The sequence below is a fragment of the Dryobates pubescens genome, chromosome 13, assembly GCF_014839835.1.
Source record: "Dryobates pubescens isolate bDryPub1 chromosome 13, bDryPub1.pri, whole genome shotgun sequence".
NCBI classification, from domain to species: domain Eukaryota; kingdom Metazoa; phylum Chordata; class Aves; order Piciformes; family Picidae; genus Dryobates; species Dryobates pubescens.
The window spans coordinates 5,261,352-5,279,092 of record NC_071624.1 but is presented as its reverse complement, the minus strand read 5'-3'; the positions used below and the strand labels follow the sequence as shown (position 1 = coordinate 5,279,092).

The window sequence follows — 17,741 nt, the reverse complement described above, 5'->3', positions numbered from 1 at the left end:
AAGCAATTGTCACTGGTGAAACAAGCTGCCTGTTAGTAAAACCAGCTTCCACTATGTGGTTAGCAAAATGTACACCATAAACATTTTATTAGTTTCTTGGCTGATGTGATTTCATCAAACGGGAGCTGTGGGTTTTATTGCTCTTGTCTCGGAGAATGAAGTCTTTTCTTTTTGATGTTTTTGCCTGATGCAGTTGTCTGGGTTGCCATTTGATTAGCTGCAGTCTTCAATATTCATGAAGAGCAGTAAAAAAAGAGGCTGCCTTGTTTGTTCAGCATCAAGCTGTAGAAAGCATACATGGAACATCGGTTTCTCTACATCCTTTGATTTTTTTAAATGCTGTGGTTTTGGTTAGAGTAAAATGGTACAAATCTTTGTGACTGCTTCTGACAATGCAGAAAGAGGGTTTGCTTTTTCCTGGTAAAACTGTAGTGGCAGCCTTAAGAGAGAATTAAAAAAACTGGGAAAGAAAATGTTTAAATATATGTTTAAGTGGAAAAAGGATACATTTAATGTCAATACAGTCCCTTTTTACAGCCTTCATATAAAATTTACCTAAGAAACAACCGTCTTCCAGCATGAGCACTATTTGCAACTTCTGTTCTTTCAGACTGTAGGGTTTTTTTGTTCCAAGTAGGGGTGTTTTGAGCCTTGAAATAGATCTTCTAGTTATGACTTAATCAGCAACATTTGTTTATTAACTATTTGCATCCTGACTTTTTCAAACAGCAGTATTTGTTTCCTTCTGAATGTGTATATTTCAGTGAATAGCTGCAGACATAGATCTGGATTGTTACTCTATGATTTAAGTGCAGCTGATCTGAAACTTGGATTTAATTTCTTGTTTGCTTCTTTTGAAACTGTCTCTTACTGTGTTTTACAAGCTGGTTTTTCATGGGACTTTTAATAGACTTAGGATGAAGATTCAGATTTGCTATGGAACTAGCTTGTGTCTGCCAAGTTCAGTTCATTTAGCAGCTTTATATTGATAACATGCCTAACTGCTGCCTTTAGTGCATTTTTGTTCTCAATTTGTGTTTTCTCACTGTTGGTGTTTTTTTTTTAGGTGACAGTATTTCCTATCACCTTTCTGCCCTCCTGTCACCCCAAGCATTTGCATTTGACTGATTAGCCTCTTCCCTCCACCCTTGTCGCTGCTTCCGCCACATGCAGTTTGGCTTCTGCTTGGAGCAGGAGGTCATCTGCCTGGCAGGACTGAGGGGATAGTTTCAGGCCATGCCTCTCTTGTAGTGAACAAGTGCTCTGTACAGCTCTCAGCAGAAAAGAGGGGATGTTCATGTTTGACTTAGCAGTTACAAAGCTGCCTGCATTTGCCAGGTTATGAGAAGCTGCTAAGTTTGTACTGTGTTTTTGGAAGCACACTGAATTTGAAATTCTTTAGCAGAGCAAGATTTTCAGTAGTGAAAAAACAAGACAGTGATTAATTACTCCTGTGTCCTCTCTTTAAGCCTTAGTTCTGTAGCATTGTTAGCTGTACTTTGCTCTGCTGTTTGAGGGTAGTTGTTAGTAAAGGCATGTTGGAAGACAGGTATCTCTGCAGGTTAGAATAGTTTGTGGTCTAATGTATAATAATTGTGATACTGTGGTTTGCTTGGGGGTAGAGAATTAGGTGGTGTTTTGATTCTGTACTTCTGGGGCAACCACATTTTTTTTACTGTGGCTCTCAGCCCCGTGCTTTGTACTGCAATTGAGCTTTTTAGTAGATGTAATGGTATGTAATACAGGAGTAAACTCTCTGACAATGTGGATTTCTTCCCTGTCATTGCAACTGGGAGACCATCAGTACTTGATTTTTCAAATACACCACCCAGAGGATCTCGCATCCTCCATGACCTTACCAATATAGTGTCCCTTTTAATATGCTAGGAAGAACCTAGTAATCAGTCTCTTACTTCCCATTGTAAGAGCTCTTTCTTACCTGAAATTTAAGTAAGAAATCTAACAAAAAGAATAATAACATAATAAAGCTGAACAACCACCAGTTGGGAGGGGAAGCTGAAAGACTAAATATGGGGTATAGCAACTTGAAGCAGAATTTCTTGCTTCTGACAGCGAAGAATTAGATTGTTCAGTGTTAGGAACAAGAATCTCACCAGCTAGCTGACAAAGTGATTTGTCCTTAAAATCATCCTCTGGTTAGGAATTGCCTTTTTGACCTGAAGGATTAATTTTCCTTTGTAACCTGGGGATTCTGATCCCAAAAGAGATTACGGGCTTTAAATGTTCATTTCAGTCTTACCTTGGGCTTGTAATGACAATAGTTTGTTGATTACAGGAAACCATTTTTATATCAATAAGTCAGAATTTAACTGCCATACTCATTGTTTTCTCTTCCATTTCCCTTTAACACAATTTTATCCAAGGCTTCATCAATCTGGGAGTTTGGAAGCAGATCAGAAGTTAAACTGAACATTAGAGAAGAGTCACTAATAAACATCCCTGCAAATGTTCTTCTTTAAATAAAAATAATTGTAAATTCCCCTTCTATTAAAAATAATACTTAGATGTGTTCAGGTTCCCATTTTTCACGTGAATTCAAACCTCACTCTGTTTCCTTTTTTCCTCCTTTGGCAATTAACCTTATAGCTCATGCTCCCAGATCGTTGAGTAAGGTCTGCAAGTACTCAAAATGACAACCTTTGTTCAAGTGTCCAGCAAACTGCATTTTCATGTTGGAGAAATATCATCTATCTTCAATGAAAACATGGATGCTTCTGTTACAGAAACTAACTGGTCCATTTCTGCTCACTGGTATTGATGGATTGTGACTTCTTCCTTGGGGGAGTAGTTGAAAAACTTGTGGAAGAGACTTATGTACCCATTGGTAAGGAACTCAGAAGTTCCACCTCAGCACCTCCACCTCTTGACTGTGAGGGTGACAACACTGGAACAGGTTGCCCAAAGAGGTTGTGGAGTCTCCTTTCAAAGCCCACCTGAATGTGTTCCCATATGACCTGCCCTAGGTGATCTTGCTCTGGTCTCTGGAAGTTCCTTCCAACCTCTAACATTCTATGATTCTATGAACTTATGGAACTTTTTCTAGCTTAAAATACAGGTTTCTCTCAGGTAGGTGAGATGTTTTAGCTTTGATGTGGGAAATGTTGCCAAAATTAATTATTGTTGTATTTTGCATTCTCTTAATCTGTGCAGTGTACCTGGAAGGTGGCTGTATTGACTGCAGACAGTTTCTGAGTAAAGCACAGGCTCAAGAGTGTTGAAGAGCTCCTTGAATTCTAACTGCAAAGGAAGGTTTAGGTTTTGGGAGTGCCCAGCTCTTGGCTTCACTAGTGTGTTCATCAATAGGTCTGGCATTAAACCAGCCTTTCTGTAAAAGCAAGTTCTATCAGACAGAAACAAGCCTTTGAAAATAGTCCCTTTTGATCCATTGATACTTCTGTGGTGTTACTACATTGGAGTAGGAACTTAATTGCATTGGTTCAATGTGGACTAGTGAATGTCCTAACACTGCATACTCCATATATCTCTTCTAGGAGCCTTTTTCTTGACTGAGAGTCTAGTTCTTAGATTAATATTAGGAGTTTTGTTACTGTGAAGGAGTCTGGATGTTCCTGTGGTCAAACACAGATTGGCAGCCCTGCAGGGGAGGGAAAACTGGATGTATTTTATATCAGTGCTCTGTGCTGGATAGGTCATCACCTCAGAGCACAAAGGCAGTAGGAAAGCTGTGGTTATGTGTATCAATGAAGCAAATGCAGTGACATCTAAATTCAGTTCCCACTGAAGAAGGCAGATGTGGTACAAATGTGTCACATCTGATCTGCTCATAATACTCCTGTCTACTCTACACTGTTTAGTCCTTCTTATACTTCTGGTTCTGAATGGTACCTGCAGAAATAAAGTTTTAGACATAAATCAACTTCACACTTTTAAAAAATTTTTACTGAAATGATCTAAAGAAGGAAAGAAAACCAACAACCCGGGCTTAAAGAGCACAAAATGCAGGCAAGCACGGTGTTTTTGCTTAGTGTATTCCTGTAAATTCCCTGGGAGCTCCCTATTCAAGAGTTTTTTGTACTTACAATGGATCTGTGGTTTTCAACATGTATGTTTCAGAACATTGAACACACCTGCTCCAAGCATACAGTGAAGTCCAAGTGTCAGCCTGTAGGTAAGACAAGTGCTTTCCATGGGAAATGGAATTCCTGGGAAACAAGTAATTCCCATTGTTGCTGGAAAAAAACAGTTAAGGCTGAAGGAGTTAGTTTAAAGAATGTAATCTGTTTCAGTTTCTCCCTTAGCAGTATTAAGACCAGTTTTATTAATGGTTTCTGTAAAGAAGTGTAAAAATCAGTGCTGGAAATTGCTGAGGAGTTGCACAGATTTTGAAGCATGCATTTTCTGTTTGGTTGATTCTTCCTGCCAGGTATGGCAAGGCCAACTGGCCATGTAGCACATGTGTTCTACTTTGGAAGCATTTGGTGGATTGGGTTAGGTTGATAGCCTGTTTTGCTAGAGATACTACAAATGCACATTAAAGCAGCATTATCCTTATTGAAAAACATTACTTGGAAGGCGAGCTATGACAGAGACAGGAGAATACAGTAATCACAGTAGAACAGGTCAGGCTGAGTTAGAGAATAAGAGGTGAGATTGCTCTTGTCATTCCTGCTGGTCATGGTCTGAGAATTGATTAGGGTAGTGTGGGATTTGAAATGTGTAATTAATGATGAAAAGGGCCACTAGCAATTTGGACTGTATTGAACATAGAGAGTATAATGAAGTAGGGAGGTGAGCTCCACCACATTAAATGGGAGAACTTGTCACATCTACAATATTAAAAAGCTGTCTTAGTATTAGAAAAGTGCAGTGGTACTCAGTAATTTACTTAGCATTAAAAATCTGAATAAGATAATTAAGGGTATTAAAATGGCTGCACAAAAAAAATGAGTATTTGGAGTTTATAAAAGCTCTAAGCAGTAATTAAGGATGCTATTTTCATATCTAAAATTCATTAAAATTGAGCAAAGAAAACTCTTCCTGCAGCTCATGAGGGAAAATGTAAAAGGAAAAATCTGCTTTTAACTTCTTATCTCTCTACTGGATTTAGTTAAATAACTCAGAACCATAGAGCCAGAGTATTCTCTTCTCCTGCATAGTATAATTTGGTGTATTCCCATGTCCTTGCTGAAACTGGAGAAGATAGTCCTTTGCAAGTTTATCTAGTTTTATACTTCAGTTGATAGGGGATTAGAAACTATGTTGTGGAATTTTTTTGTCTGCTCTGTGTTTTCTGAGGCTTTTCTGCTGTAGAGCTCCTGAGATCATGGTTGCAATAAAACCTCTACTTTTCTGCCTAATCAAGCAGCTTCCTTGTTTTTAGCTGGTGAAAGATTTTTGGCACCCTTTTCTCAAGCTATCCTTGCTGTAGCTGTCAGGTTCCTGCTGTTCAGATAATGACCATTTCCTGAAGAAATCGAAGGGAAGCTCTGTAGCAGCTGGCTCTGGATGACACTTCTGGTGCTGGAGCTGCCTAATTGAGCAGGAAGAGAAGAACCAAGCAAAGTCCCCATCATCCTGTAGACCTTTGGATACGTTCAAACAGTAGCCATGAAGCTGCTGGGAAATGGGAGGAATCTTGTTGGCAGGAAGTCTCACAAATGTCTTCAAAAGCTTACCAGAACCTGTAGTGGGTTATTCTGAATGTTGAGTTACATCTTGTCACCTGGAAAGGTACTTTTCTGAAAGTGTTTTTGACCCATCCACCTTCTCCCCTTCCAGTAATGTAATTTTTGACCTTCTGTGGGACATTGAGTTGGATTAAGGAAATAGAATGGGAGCTTTCAGTTTGCCACCACTTTATTCCCCACTTTCCACTGGTGACAATGAGGATTTTTCCTTTGATGTGCTGCACTCCCACCTCCCACCCCCCAGCTAAAATGTAGGCGTTCTTTGTCTAGTGTATGTTTCTGCCGCTTGCAGTTTGTGCCACTGCAGCAGAGCCTTACAGAGATGAGTCTGGGAGCAGGTTTGAAGGCTAAGGCCCTTTGAGGCCGGGGACCTTGGAGATGCTGACGAATGAACTGTGTCTATTGAGGACTAATTTTTCTTTACAGAAATCTGAGTTTCTTGATGAGCAATCTTTGATTAGCATTTGACCACCGAGACCTCTTTCCAAGAATGCAAAATACATGAGGAAAATATGTCAAGAAAAGGAGGCTGAGGGGAGGTCTTGCTCTCTACAAATCCCTGAGTTGGGTGGGGCTTGGTGTCTTCTTTCTAGTAACAAGTGATAGGATGAGAGGAAATGGCCTCAAGTTGCACCAGTGGAGGTTCAGGCTGGATGTTAGAAGAAACCTCTTCCTTGAGAGGGTTCTCAAACCCTGGAACAGGCTCCCTGTGGAGGTGGTTGAATTCCCATTCTTGGAGGCATTTCAAAGAGGCAGAGATGTGCTGAGGGACATGGTTTAGCCCCAGACTTGCCAGTTAGATAATGGTTGGACTCAAAGGTGTTTTCCAATGGAAACAATTCTGTGATTTGCAACAAAATCTGAGCTGTTCTACGCTCTCTGTTCAAGTGAAACTCCACTCCTGAGTGGAGTTTCAATGTATCAATTTCTTTTGAAACAAAATAGGAGAATTAGTTTTGTATGTTACTGAATGGATAATGCTGGAAATGTTTTAATTTGTTCTGTTGCTCAAAGTTTTGTGCTCACTGCACCTTCCTTGAGAACTATTTCTGAAAAATAAAGCTTTTAACTTATTTGGCTTTTCCTCCAATTGAAAGGAAAGTGCTTTTTCTTGTTCCATATGGCTGGTGTAAGTGAACAGATATTACCTTGACCACTCAATTAAATTCTCCATAAAATAGTGCCAGTGCTACTAGAGCACTCCTCCTCTGCACTACTTCATTGTGCTCTTTAGCATTTCTCTTGGCAGGACTGTAATCAATACAGTGCTTCATAATTTCTCAGGGATAGATTCAGACTTAATGTGAGTATTCCTGCATAAAATTCAGGATTCAAATAGGATAAATATTCCCTGGAAACAATTACACTGTTGGTTCACTAAGAAGACAAAAATGACTTGTTCTCAACCTGGAAGCTGCTTCTCATCCTGAACCCTTCTTTATCAAGCTATCTGCATTCACTGATGTGGTTTTTTTTGTATTACCAGAGAAATCATTAGTAGCTTCCTCTTCTCTGAGATTATTGTAGTTTCTTAAAAGCAAGTTTTATTTAAGCAGCCAAGTATTTCTAAATGTTCTGTTTACAGATGATCAGCTTGGAAGATGACTCTAAATCTGATGGTTGGAGGGTAACAGACATAGGTGTTCTCTGCATACACAACTTTGCTAAGGTCTTGATGTTTGGGCAGTGGGAGTTTTTTAAACCTGTAATGTTGAACTCTGGGAATTTACTTGTGAAGGAAGTGGTCACTGGAAAATGAATTGAGTTGGGCTAAGGTGTGTGTTTGAGAGGAACACCTCCCATTTAGCAGATTGTCATTTATTATTTATTCCTTTATTAGAAGGCAATCCTTCATGTGGTGGTGTTTCATTCACTGTTTTACTATTAAGAGCTTTATGGTAGCTTCCCAGTTGGTTTCTATTCAGGCAGTGGAGTTTTGTGGGGATAGACATTACCTGGGAAATTACACAGGGGTGGAAAATCTCTCTGAACATTTTTATAGCTATTACTTATGTCTTCAGTTGGTGTTTTAATTTTGTCAAGGGTACTTTGAGGTCTTTATCAGCCAAGAGAGTGCAAGGTTTAGATTTAAATCTTTTAAAGAGATATAAACTGTTTCCTAACCTATAAACTAATAAGAGAACGTGTTTTTTTCTTGAGATTGTAAGGTGGTGTGCTTATGAGCAAAAAATGCTTGTCCAATGGAAATACTTGCTTGAACTATCTCCTTTCCCTAATTTTTGAGCCTTTTTCCTTCTCTTAAATATAAACAAACAGAAGGGCAAAATGATGAGCATTAAATCTTGTGCTGCTAGAGCTCTGGCATATTTGAAGTTAGTTAGTTATTAAGCTGTTTAATTCTGGAAAATTTTTGAAACAAACCTTTGAAGTAAGAAACGTGTGTTAGTTTGGAAGCAGAGAAATCAATCCTTTAAAATAATTCTTCACTATACATTTAACTCCCTGTGTACATTCCAAATGCTTTTAAGGTAACAAAGAAGCCTTAAGATTTTTGGCAAACACATGCAAACAGAAGAATTTACCCAAGAACCCAGTTGTTAAATGTCTTGGGTTTTTGTGGTCTGCATAATTTATATCCATGCAGGCAGTCTGATGTCACCTCTTAAAGATTCATAGGTTTTAGTTTGGTTTTCTAAGGGTTTGCAGCTTAGCATGTGCTTCACTTGCTCCTCTCCCTCCCAGGACAGCCAGTGCCGGTAGAGGAGGGGTTGGGAAGCTCCATACAGGAGGGGACAAGGGACATCAGTGTGAGGTGCTTTTGTATTGTTAAATTTTAGTTTAGTTTTTAAATAGAGCAGGCTTCAGCTTTATTTATTTATGGTAAGACATGATATATAAATGCATTGGAAAGGTTGAGTTACTGTGTGTGTCTCCTGAACCACTCTCAAAGGAATTTGGAGGGGATGAAGAATGTCCAAATGTTAGATTTCTGCAGTTTCTGTAAAGGTAGATAACTAGTTACAGTTTACTCTGTTAATACCATTCCCCTTCCTCATTGCTCTCCAACATACACATACTTTTCGAAATAAAAGCAGGATTTAAATTGTGGTTACATGTCAGAGAACCCACACAGTTGCAGTACAGTAATCTGCTGAGAACCAAGCCTCATTGTTTCCACAGCTTATGAAAGTGCTGGAAAAGGCAGATATGAGGGAAGAATAAGTATAGAGCAATCTCAGCTGGGCAAACAGCAGAAAGAGAGCTCTTTTATCAGCATGGCAACAAAGACTTCTGGGTTTGTGGTTCCTGCAGACAGAAGGAATGTTCATATTCTGGTAGAAACTCTTCAATACAGTTTAAAACAGAGCAAGTACGTTCCCAGAAGGAATAGAGAAATGCATCCATACCTTCTTGGAAATCCCTATGAAGTTAGTTGATCAGGTACAGGATCTCACTTGGTGGCTCATGATATGTTCTTGCAAATTTGTGGTGTGTTGTGGGTTGTGTTTTATTTTTTTTCAAAGTAGGATTATGTTTGACTGTTCCCAAACTACATAATCCACTTACTGCATTGACTGAGGGAAATCCATGTGCAAGAGCAAAGTAATGTTGCTTGAGATTTTCTTCCTGTCAGGATGAGGAGTTGGTTTAGCTGTTTACTTTTTCAGTAGTTGTTAGTATTGTTCCCAAGGGAAAAAGAACTAATGCACTCATCTGTCACCCTTGGGCAGCCAGGGGTTGCAGGATGAGAATGTGCGTCGCTCGGTGCAACAGGAAGTCAGGTTTTATTTTACTTCATTAGTAATGTGTAAAATTGTACTGATGAATGTTTTACTTCTAATTTAAGAAGCGCTTTATTTGTTTCAAGTAATGTGGTTTTTGCAATGTGTCAGCTTACTGGGAGCAGTGATCTGTTCACTGGGGGGGAAAAAAAATCAGCTTGTTTGAGGTTTCATGTCAGATGTGACACCTGTTTTCTTCAGTGCCTGTGACAAACGGAATTATTGCAAGATTGCTAATAAATATAACCTTATGCAGATTGATGTGAAAAACCCAAAGCAAAGGCAAAAAATCAAAAGCAAGGAAACCCAGTCCTCAAAAGGAAAGCATGATGAGTGCCACAGTTGTATTGCTAGTACCTTTTAAGAATTAAAATGTGAAAATTAGCTGTGTGACATACAGTTTATTGGGGAAAACAGCATGCAAGATTAATTTAAACAATCCATTTTACTATTAGGGCTAATGTGTTAATTTAATAAGAAACTATCGTGTTGGTGGGATCTTCATAACAAAGCTGGTATTAACATGGCCTTTTGACTTCCATCTTAAGGGAGCCAGAAGACCACATCAATTATCAATGTTAAACATCACAGTTCGAATTTTTAATGATAATGGTAAATCTTTGTAGAGAGGAAGCAGGTGGATATTGTAAACCTTATCTTGTTTATGCAAACTCTAGCACTGTATCCTCTCCAAATAAAAAGACAGAAGCAGAGCAGAGGATAAAATATAGAGACTCATTTTGGAGTAAAAAGAACCCAAGAAGTACTTGTACTTAAATCTCTGAGGCCACAAATAAGTTCTGGAGGCTTTTATAGCATGCAATTCAACAGTATACTTCCCCCAAAGTGACAGCAGGCTGCTGCTGAAAGGTTGTGCTAGCTTAGCACAGCCTTTTCCCTACAACACAGAAGTGAGGGGAAGTAACACACTTAAAACTCCAGGTTGAGCTAAAGAGTTGAAGTAACATTTTACTGAATAAATGAGATGATAATAATAATACAAATGCACAATTATCTTAGCCTGTTTGCAGAGAAAGCACAGCAGAAAGCTGGCAAGCTAAAAGCCCAGGCCAGGGACCTACTCCCCAGTCCTGCTCTGTCTCACTGCTGTCTCAGCAAAAGGAACCCAAAACTCCAGAACCCAGAAGTAGCAACTGGAACAGGAAACCTCTCATGTTACAATCTGAACTTCAAGCCCTATAATACTTTTCTCTAGACAGCACTTTCATTTTGAAGCTGGCATGAGGCAAGATAAGAACAGCAGCAGATTAATACTCAACCTATGGCAAAGATATATCCAGTTTCTTCTCCTTCCTTCTGCCCTCATTTTTTGAACTGTTCTTGCCAACATGGGCTGTGGCATAGCAATAGTTAAATTGTCAAAGGAATATATTCTGCAGTTGTGACTAATGTTTACTAGCTGGAAATATTTCCTATTTAGAAAGGGAGGCCTGGGAAAATCTATGAAGTGTTTGAAAACAAGGTAGAGGAGCAGACATTCAAAGGTGATTTTGCTGGTAGACCAGAACTTGGTAACAGGAATGCAAATGGGATCACAGAATTAAGAATGAGGGAAGTGATGGAACAGAACAGGGATTGGGATCAAGGGAAGAAAAGGACTAGGGAAGGAAGTTGTTTTCAGTCAGGGTGGTGTTACTATTGTGCTTAAACCTGTGGGGTTTGAGTAATGATAATCGAAAGTGAGGGAGAGGAAACTGCACCAGGCAAAAAATAGTGTGAACAGGGTTCTCACACTGGGGCTGTGGGGAGGAATCAGCTTTCCTGAAGTTGCAAAGGAGAAACAGGAGAACCATCCAGTACGGTCTGGCTGTGCTGGTGGAGAGCTGGAGCTGGCTGTGGCATTCAGACTGCTGAGGGGTAACTCTGCTCTGTGCACTTCACCTGGTGCCTGGAGATCACAGAGTGCATGTCAAGATGAGTGGGAATTTTATGCTGATAAAGGAGAAGAACCAGAAGAGAAGTAGATGTGAAAAGCAAATGAGAGCAACTGTAGCATTAAATGTAGATGGTAATAAAAGATGACTTTGCTTATTCTTGGGTAGTTTTGTTGGAGTAGGATAGAACAACATTTTTTAGTAAGAAAAAAAGCCCCAAACATACAAGGTAAATACTAGGCAATTAAAATTACCAAGGGTTACTGCTACAAAACCCAGTTGGGAAGGTGAGGATTTGGAGGGAGTGTTCTGGAGCAGTATGGCTATGCACAAACATTTGTCCTCAGAGCTTACTTCACAAGTCCTTCTGCCCAGTGTGATGCTTTTGTAATCGTAGATGTATTTATACTAGTGTTGGTTGTGGTGATTTTTTGTTTGGTTGCTTTTGTTTTGGGGTTTGTTTTGTTCAAGGTTAAGGCATTTTGCCTCTTTCTCAGTTATTTAGAGACTTTATTCCTGAAACTGATCAGCTAAGTTCTGGATTAAAAAATAATAAAAATCTGGTTTACAATTCTTGTTATAAACCTTCTAAAAGTTGTGGTTACTGGTATCTCACTGGAAAGGTTAAGGGAAGCTTGATTGTCATATTTAAACAATATTGCTTAACAAGTTCTGTGCTTCATGACTGCTGCCAGCTGTTCACAGGCAGCAGGAAAAAAAATTGTCTTCCATCTTGATGTGAAGAAAAGAAACTTTTTTAGGCAATGCTTTCCTTGCTGTTCTTCAGAGCATTAATTGATTATAACTGGAAATGAAACATTGGCGATTTGTGCTTTTGCCTGCTTTGCACATGTGAACTGACTGCCAGGTGGCTGTCAGAGAGAAGTGCCCTTGTACCTCTTGTCTCTGGGCCTTGCTGTTTGGTGAGCCTGTAGAGATCTCACAGCTCTCTTGTGATCATACTTTCAAAGTGGCTTTGTTTTACCTGAGCTAGAAGAATTGGTTGTGGTTCAATTTTTAGAAGATGCTCGCTGTTAAATCATGGGTAAGTGGTAAGTCCATATAGAAATTGTTACGTGTGTGCAGCCAACTTGATGTCCATGGTAGAGCTCATCTAGACCGAGCTGCTTACTTCCAGGCAGTGTATCTTACTCTGTATTCTGATACCCAAAATACCTTCCTGCAGGGTTTCAACTAGCATCAGTACTTGTTTTGTCGAAGACTGGGTACTGTGAGAGCCTGATGCTTATCACAAAGCAGAAAATGCAATGGGAAAATGTTCTTTACCTTTGTCATGTGACAACATGAGTTGAATTGGATTTAGAGGCTGTGAGGTAGGAAATTGAAATGCTTTTCAAGGTCACATTGCAGCTGAGAAACCACTGCAGTCTTTGTCACTGACACAGGCAGCAGTTGGTGATCATAGAATGGTCTGGTTTGGGAAGGACCTCAAAGGTTGTCTGGTCCAACAGCCTCTGCAGTGAGCAGGGGCATCCTCAGCTAGATCTGATTGCCCAGAGTCCTGCTGAGCCTTACCTTGAATATCTCCAGGAATGGGGCCTCAACTACCCCCCTGGCTAACCTGTTGCAGTGTTCCACTACCCTTGTAGTAAAGAACTTGTTCTTAACACCCAATCTAAATCTGATGTTCTCTAATTTAAAACCACTGCCCCTTGTACTATCAATACTGGCCTTTATAAACAGTCTTTCTCCATCCTTCTTGTAGGCTCCTTTCAGGTACTGGAAAGTGGTGATTAGGTCTCCCTGGAGCCTTCTCTTCCCTAGGTTGAACAATCCCAGCTCCCTCAACCTGTTTTTGAGGGAGAGGCATTCCAGCCCCCTGATCATTTTTATGGCCCTCCTCTGGACCCACTCCACCAGATCCAGAGTCTTTGTAAAACTCTCCACTTACCCTTTATGCTTTATAGACAAACAATATTCTCCAGTTTAAAATGCACTCACCTTTCAAAGACCAGACAGAACAGTCCATGAAGTGGACATGTGGCATAGCCGAGAGGCAAAATGGTGACATTTATCACATGCACTTTAGTGAAAGTAACCTGTTCAGAGTAAGGCAGGGCTTTGAGAGGTAACAGTGCTAAATGAGCTACCAGTGGCAATGCTATCAAATTGTCTTGAGTTTTAATTCTGGTAGTTGAATTTTCCTGAAGCTTCTTCTCCAGGAGTAACCAGTGGGCATTTTAGATGTGTACTTGGTGGCTGTGATTGTGCTTTGCGTATAAAACTATCACTACCACATACCCCAAGCAAAAAGTGATAGATGCCTAGAGAAAGATACAGTGTGAGTCACTGATTTTGGTAACTAGAAAAAACTTGACCAAGTGATTCATGAAGCATAATGAAGTTGAAACTATATAGTCAATTTTCAGTTTCCTCACTGCATTTTAAAATACAGCGGTGTCATTTCTTATTACAGGGATTTTAGTCAAACTGGGAAAATAAATTATACTTTCTGTATGCTCCTGTAGATGATTTTACAAGTAACTTGGACTTGCTTAAATTAGATATTTAATGACACATGAGAGTTATTTCCCCCTTCTGGATTGCAGCAAAGTTTCTTCATGCTTCATCAATTTTGTGCACTTAAATAGAAATGCAAGAGTCGCATCTTAGTGCTAAATATGGGGCATATGGGGTCTGTTTTGTTTTGTTGTTTTTACTGGTAGTGGGTCTAAGCTTGTGATGGGTTTCCAGATACTTCCTTTTGTGGACATAAAGCCACAGTGTTTATCTCTTAATTTTTTCGGTGTATGTGATGTGTTGCTCTGAGCTGTGGTTATTAATTGACAGCTGAGTTACACTATGATGGCACTTAAAATGCACAACATGTATTTCTGAAAGCAGTCGTTGCTATAGCAACTTTCTAGTAGGTCACTGGCAGTGTTGTGTGTGAGTGTGTGTATGATTTGGCTGTTAATGCAGACTAATACTGATAGAAAAATGAGAAATGTGAGTCAGAAAGAAGGTAGCCCTTCCCCCGCTCCTCATTCTCTCTCCTAAAAAACAGGGTAAGGTCATTTTGTGGAGAAAATTCTTAGGTAGGGTACTGCATGTATTGGCAAGGAACTGACTATCATCTTCTATACTTAGATGTTTTCTGTTTATGCAAAGATTATTTAAAAAAGAAAAACACACTGAAGTTGCCTTAATCTTGTTCTGCTTTTTCTTTGACGCCTTTAGAGTTTGCTTAGGAAAGCAATACGTAGTCAGCTGATCTGAAAACAATGTGTTGTATTTATTGAGCATGAAGGTCTGTTTTTAAAGGACATCTATATTGTATGATGAAAGTGAAAATGGTGATGAATTGCTTCATTCTCCTGACTTGCAAGGTTTGATGCATTCCCGTAGCACTTCAGGCCAGTGAAAGCCTGGTGGTCCCATTCTGCCCTGCATGCTTGTGTCTCCTTGTGGTTCCAATTCTGTGCTCATAGGAACAAGGTGGGAGTTGGTTCAGGAGCTGATCCAGGTACCACCAACTTGAAAATTATTTTAAAAACAGCTAAGTGATTTCCTGAACTCTGATGGGCAGAAGGCCACAGTCCAGTCCAGCCATAGGAGTAAGGGGCCTTTATAGCCAAAGTTCAGGCACTGACTGTACACAGATGGTTTTTGAAGAGGTTGAAGATGTTAATTCCCATTGACATCTGGTTTGAGTTTGTTCTCAAACTCAGCGCAAAGTATTGTGCTGAGGACTCTTTCCTAATTTCTTTGTGTTTCCTTCTCTGAATGGTGTCTTCTGGGGTTTTTATACGCACTGCTTTAAGTGGAGAACATTCACATACTACTTTCAGAGTGATCAACCTATTGTCAGGCCATTATTTTCAGTCTTGAATTCACATTGCCTCAAGATATGAGAGAACAAATGATTGAAGGTAACACATTCTAGATTATAAGTGAAAATAATGTTGTCTAGCAAGTATGTTATGATACTGTAATCAACTAGTGTTTTTTCAAAACTATAATTGGCCTTTTTTTTTTTTTTCTTTTTAGTATAATAAAGGGAACTTTCTTTTGTGTTGGACTCACTTGTTCTCCAGAAGAAAGGAACAAGCCATGCTGCAGTTGCAATTAGAATCACTGTCGTAGCGTTGTTTACTGCATGGATGGGAGCAGCAAGAGATCGTGGTAAGAAATGAAGGGAGGGCAGTAGGACTTGAGCTGCTTGCTGTCATCTCTTCTTTTCCAGTGTCTCCTCACCCTCCACTCACTGGTTTGTTTGAGGGCCAGCCAGTATCACAGCTACTGTAAAGGAAGGAGCCAGAATGTGGCCAGATCTCTACTGAAAGAGAAAATATTTGTTCTGTGTTTTGGGGGGTGTGTGTGTTTCCCCTGATATGTAGTTACGTCCTCTGTGTTTTGAGAACTTGATTTGTGAAAGTGCTAAGTGTTGATTTAACCCCAGGGGGGAAAAAAACCAAACAACTTTCTTGACATGTGTAGTATGTAAATGATTGTTAGATGTTTTATTAAATGTACTCTTATGTACTGCATACTCTGGAATAGCTTGCTTTGACTCTCTCAGGGATGAAGGCAATGCTTACAGATTAGTGCTTAAATTTATTTGAATGATTTAGAGGGAGGTGGAGGTAAGGCCAGCTACAAGAAAAATTAAAACTTGCATCTTTTTAATATTTTTCTGTATAGAGTTTTCCCTAGAAGAAATGTTCCCTTATTTAACTCCTGGGGTTGCAGTTTTCAGTTAGAACTTGTTCTTGTCTCATGGGAATTAAGAATCTGCTGAAGGAAATGCTTCAGAATATTCTCACTTGTGCTCTTAACAGCCTTGCAGTTTCAAGTATTAGTTACCATATGTATTTTCATTTTATGTAACTGTGTAGAAGTTACTGAAAATCCTCTTCCTACCTTTCTGTAGTGCAGGAGAAAGTGACTGCAAATTCTGCAACATTTGAAACTGTAGTCTGATCCCTTCTCTGCAGAAACAAAAGCCAAGAAGTGTAAGAGGGGAAAGTAACCTTTTGTGTGGATCAACTGCTGGAATTTCCTCTCTGGCTGCAGAACCTCAGCTTCTGGTGATGGCAGTTTCTCTCTTCTAGAGCTTCTGTTGAGTTTCACTCATCTTTACCAGCAGTGCTTAGAGAACTCTACTTTTTACGTTTTTCAAGGTCTTAAATGTCATGGTAGAGGTAAGTCAGTTCTCTTCTAGGCCAGAGGGTTTTTTCTTCTCTCATCTGATAGTTTTTCCCATGGTCTCCTATTTGCTGCACAGAGATTGGTAAAGCTGTGTATACCTAAGCAGAAGGTTGATATTAACAGGCCTGTTACAGACCATCATCGCAGCTGCATGGAGAATTCTGCAAGTAGCGAGTGTTTTCCTGTTCCAGTTGTTGAAGGTAGTGTCACACATGCTCTGAACAGTGGCCTTAATTTTGTCTTCCTCTGAGCGGAGCTGTGACCTTCCAGAGACTTGTGAAACCAGTCAGACACCCTAAACCCCCAACACCTTTTAAAACTATTTTTGGCTATGTCTGGATAGCTTTGGGATTCTAAGTTATTCTGTTGCTCAACTCCCTGGAGATGTTAGTTTGTGCAGCATGGCTCCTGTAGATAGATTCCTGATTTCATCTGCCAGCCTATTTTCTGTGAGGCATCTCACTGCAGCTACGCTATTTCTAGTCAATTGGTAGCTAATCCTCCATTTCCTTTCTCAGTTCACAGTCACGGTTAACTGTCTTAAGGGAGTAGAGAGGAGATTTGTTTTCTTTGTGTGATGGTTTGCTTTTGTGGTGTGGGGGTTTTGTTTGTTTGTTTTCCTTTCAGTGGGAACAGGTTACTCTTTGGGTTGCTGGAAAAGCTCATGTTCTAGCTTTCCAGTGGCAGAAGGTTTGCTCCCTGTGTATCTTTAGAAAAACAGTGTTCTGCCAGTTCATGCTGGAACTCTTCATTACCATCATTTTAGAGCAAGTTCTCTTCTTTCTTTCTTTCGTCTCTTCCAAGTGGTCTGTTTTAGCTAAGTATTATGTGACCTATTTCAGAGACTCCAACAGCTGCATTAGTCCAATGGACTATTTGGTAAACACCTCACAGATCAAAAAAATCTTCCTTGTTGAGGAGGAAGGACTTGTGTCAGTGTTACTGGGAGAGAGCACTTGACTAGACCTGAAAGTACATGGAACAGTGACACAAAAATGGACGATGCTGGTTTGGGCGCAGGCACACTGTTTCCAGTTTTTTTTCATCTGCTTGTCTAAGTAACTGTTCAGAAATAGACAAAGATGTCTCACATTTGTGTAAGCAGTGCAAAATATATTGAAAAGGCAAAAAAAACCCCAAACAACACCACCACAAAACCACAACCAAAAACAAACCAAAAGAAACCTAGGAGCATGAGGCTTTGCAATTTGCAGTCTGGGCATCCAAATACGTTGGTGATAGGTCATAGCCTGAGTTGTCAT

At 39.7% G+C, this 17,741-nt stretch overlaps 1 protein-coding gene across 2 annotated transcripts in view; it reads left to right on the top strand.

The window, feature by feature from the left end:
* The window catches only part of STAG1 (stromal antigen 1), a 186,314-nt gene that overhangs the window by 11,983 nt on the left and 156,590 nt on the right, over positions 1-17,741 (top strand). Inside the window, exons 2-3 of one of the 2 annotated variants that reach the window (XM_054166323.1) lie at positions 15,319-15,453; positions 16,266-16,472. The gene's annotated coding sequence lies outside the window, so the exon portion shown is untranslated. The remainder of the gene's footprint in view (positions 1-15,318; positions 15,454-16,265; positions 16,473-17,741) is intronic. The other variant, XM_054166324.1, reaches the window with a different exon arrangement.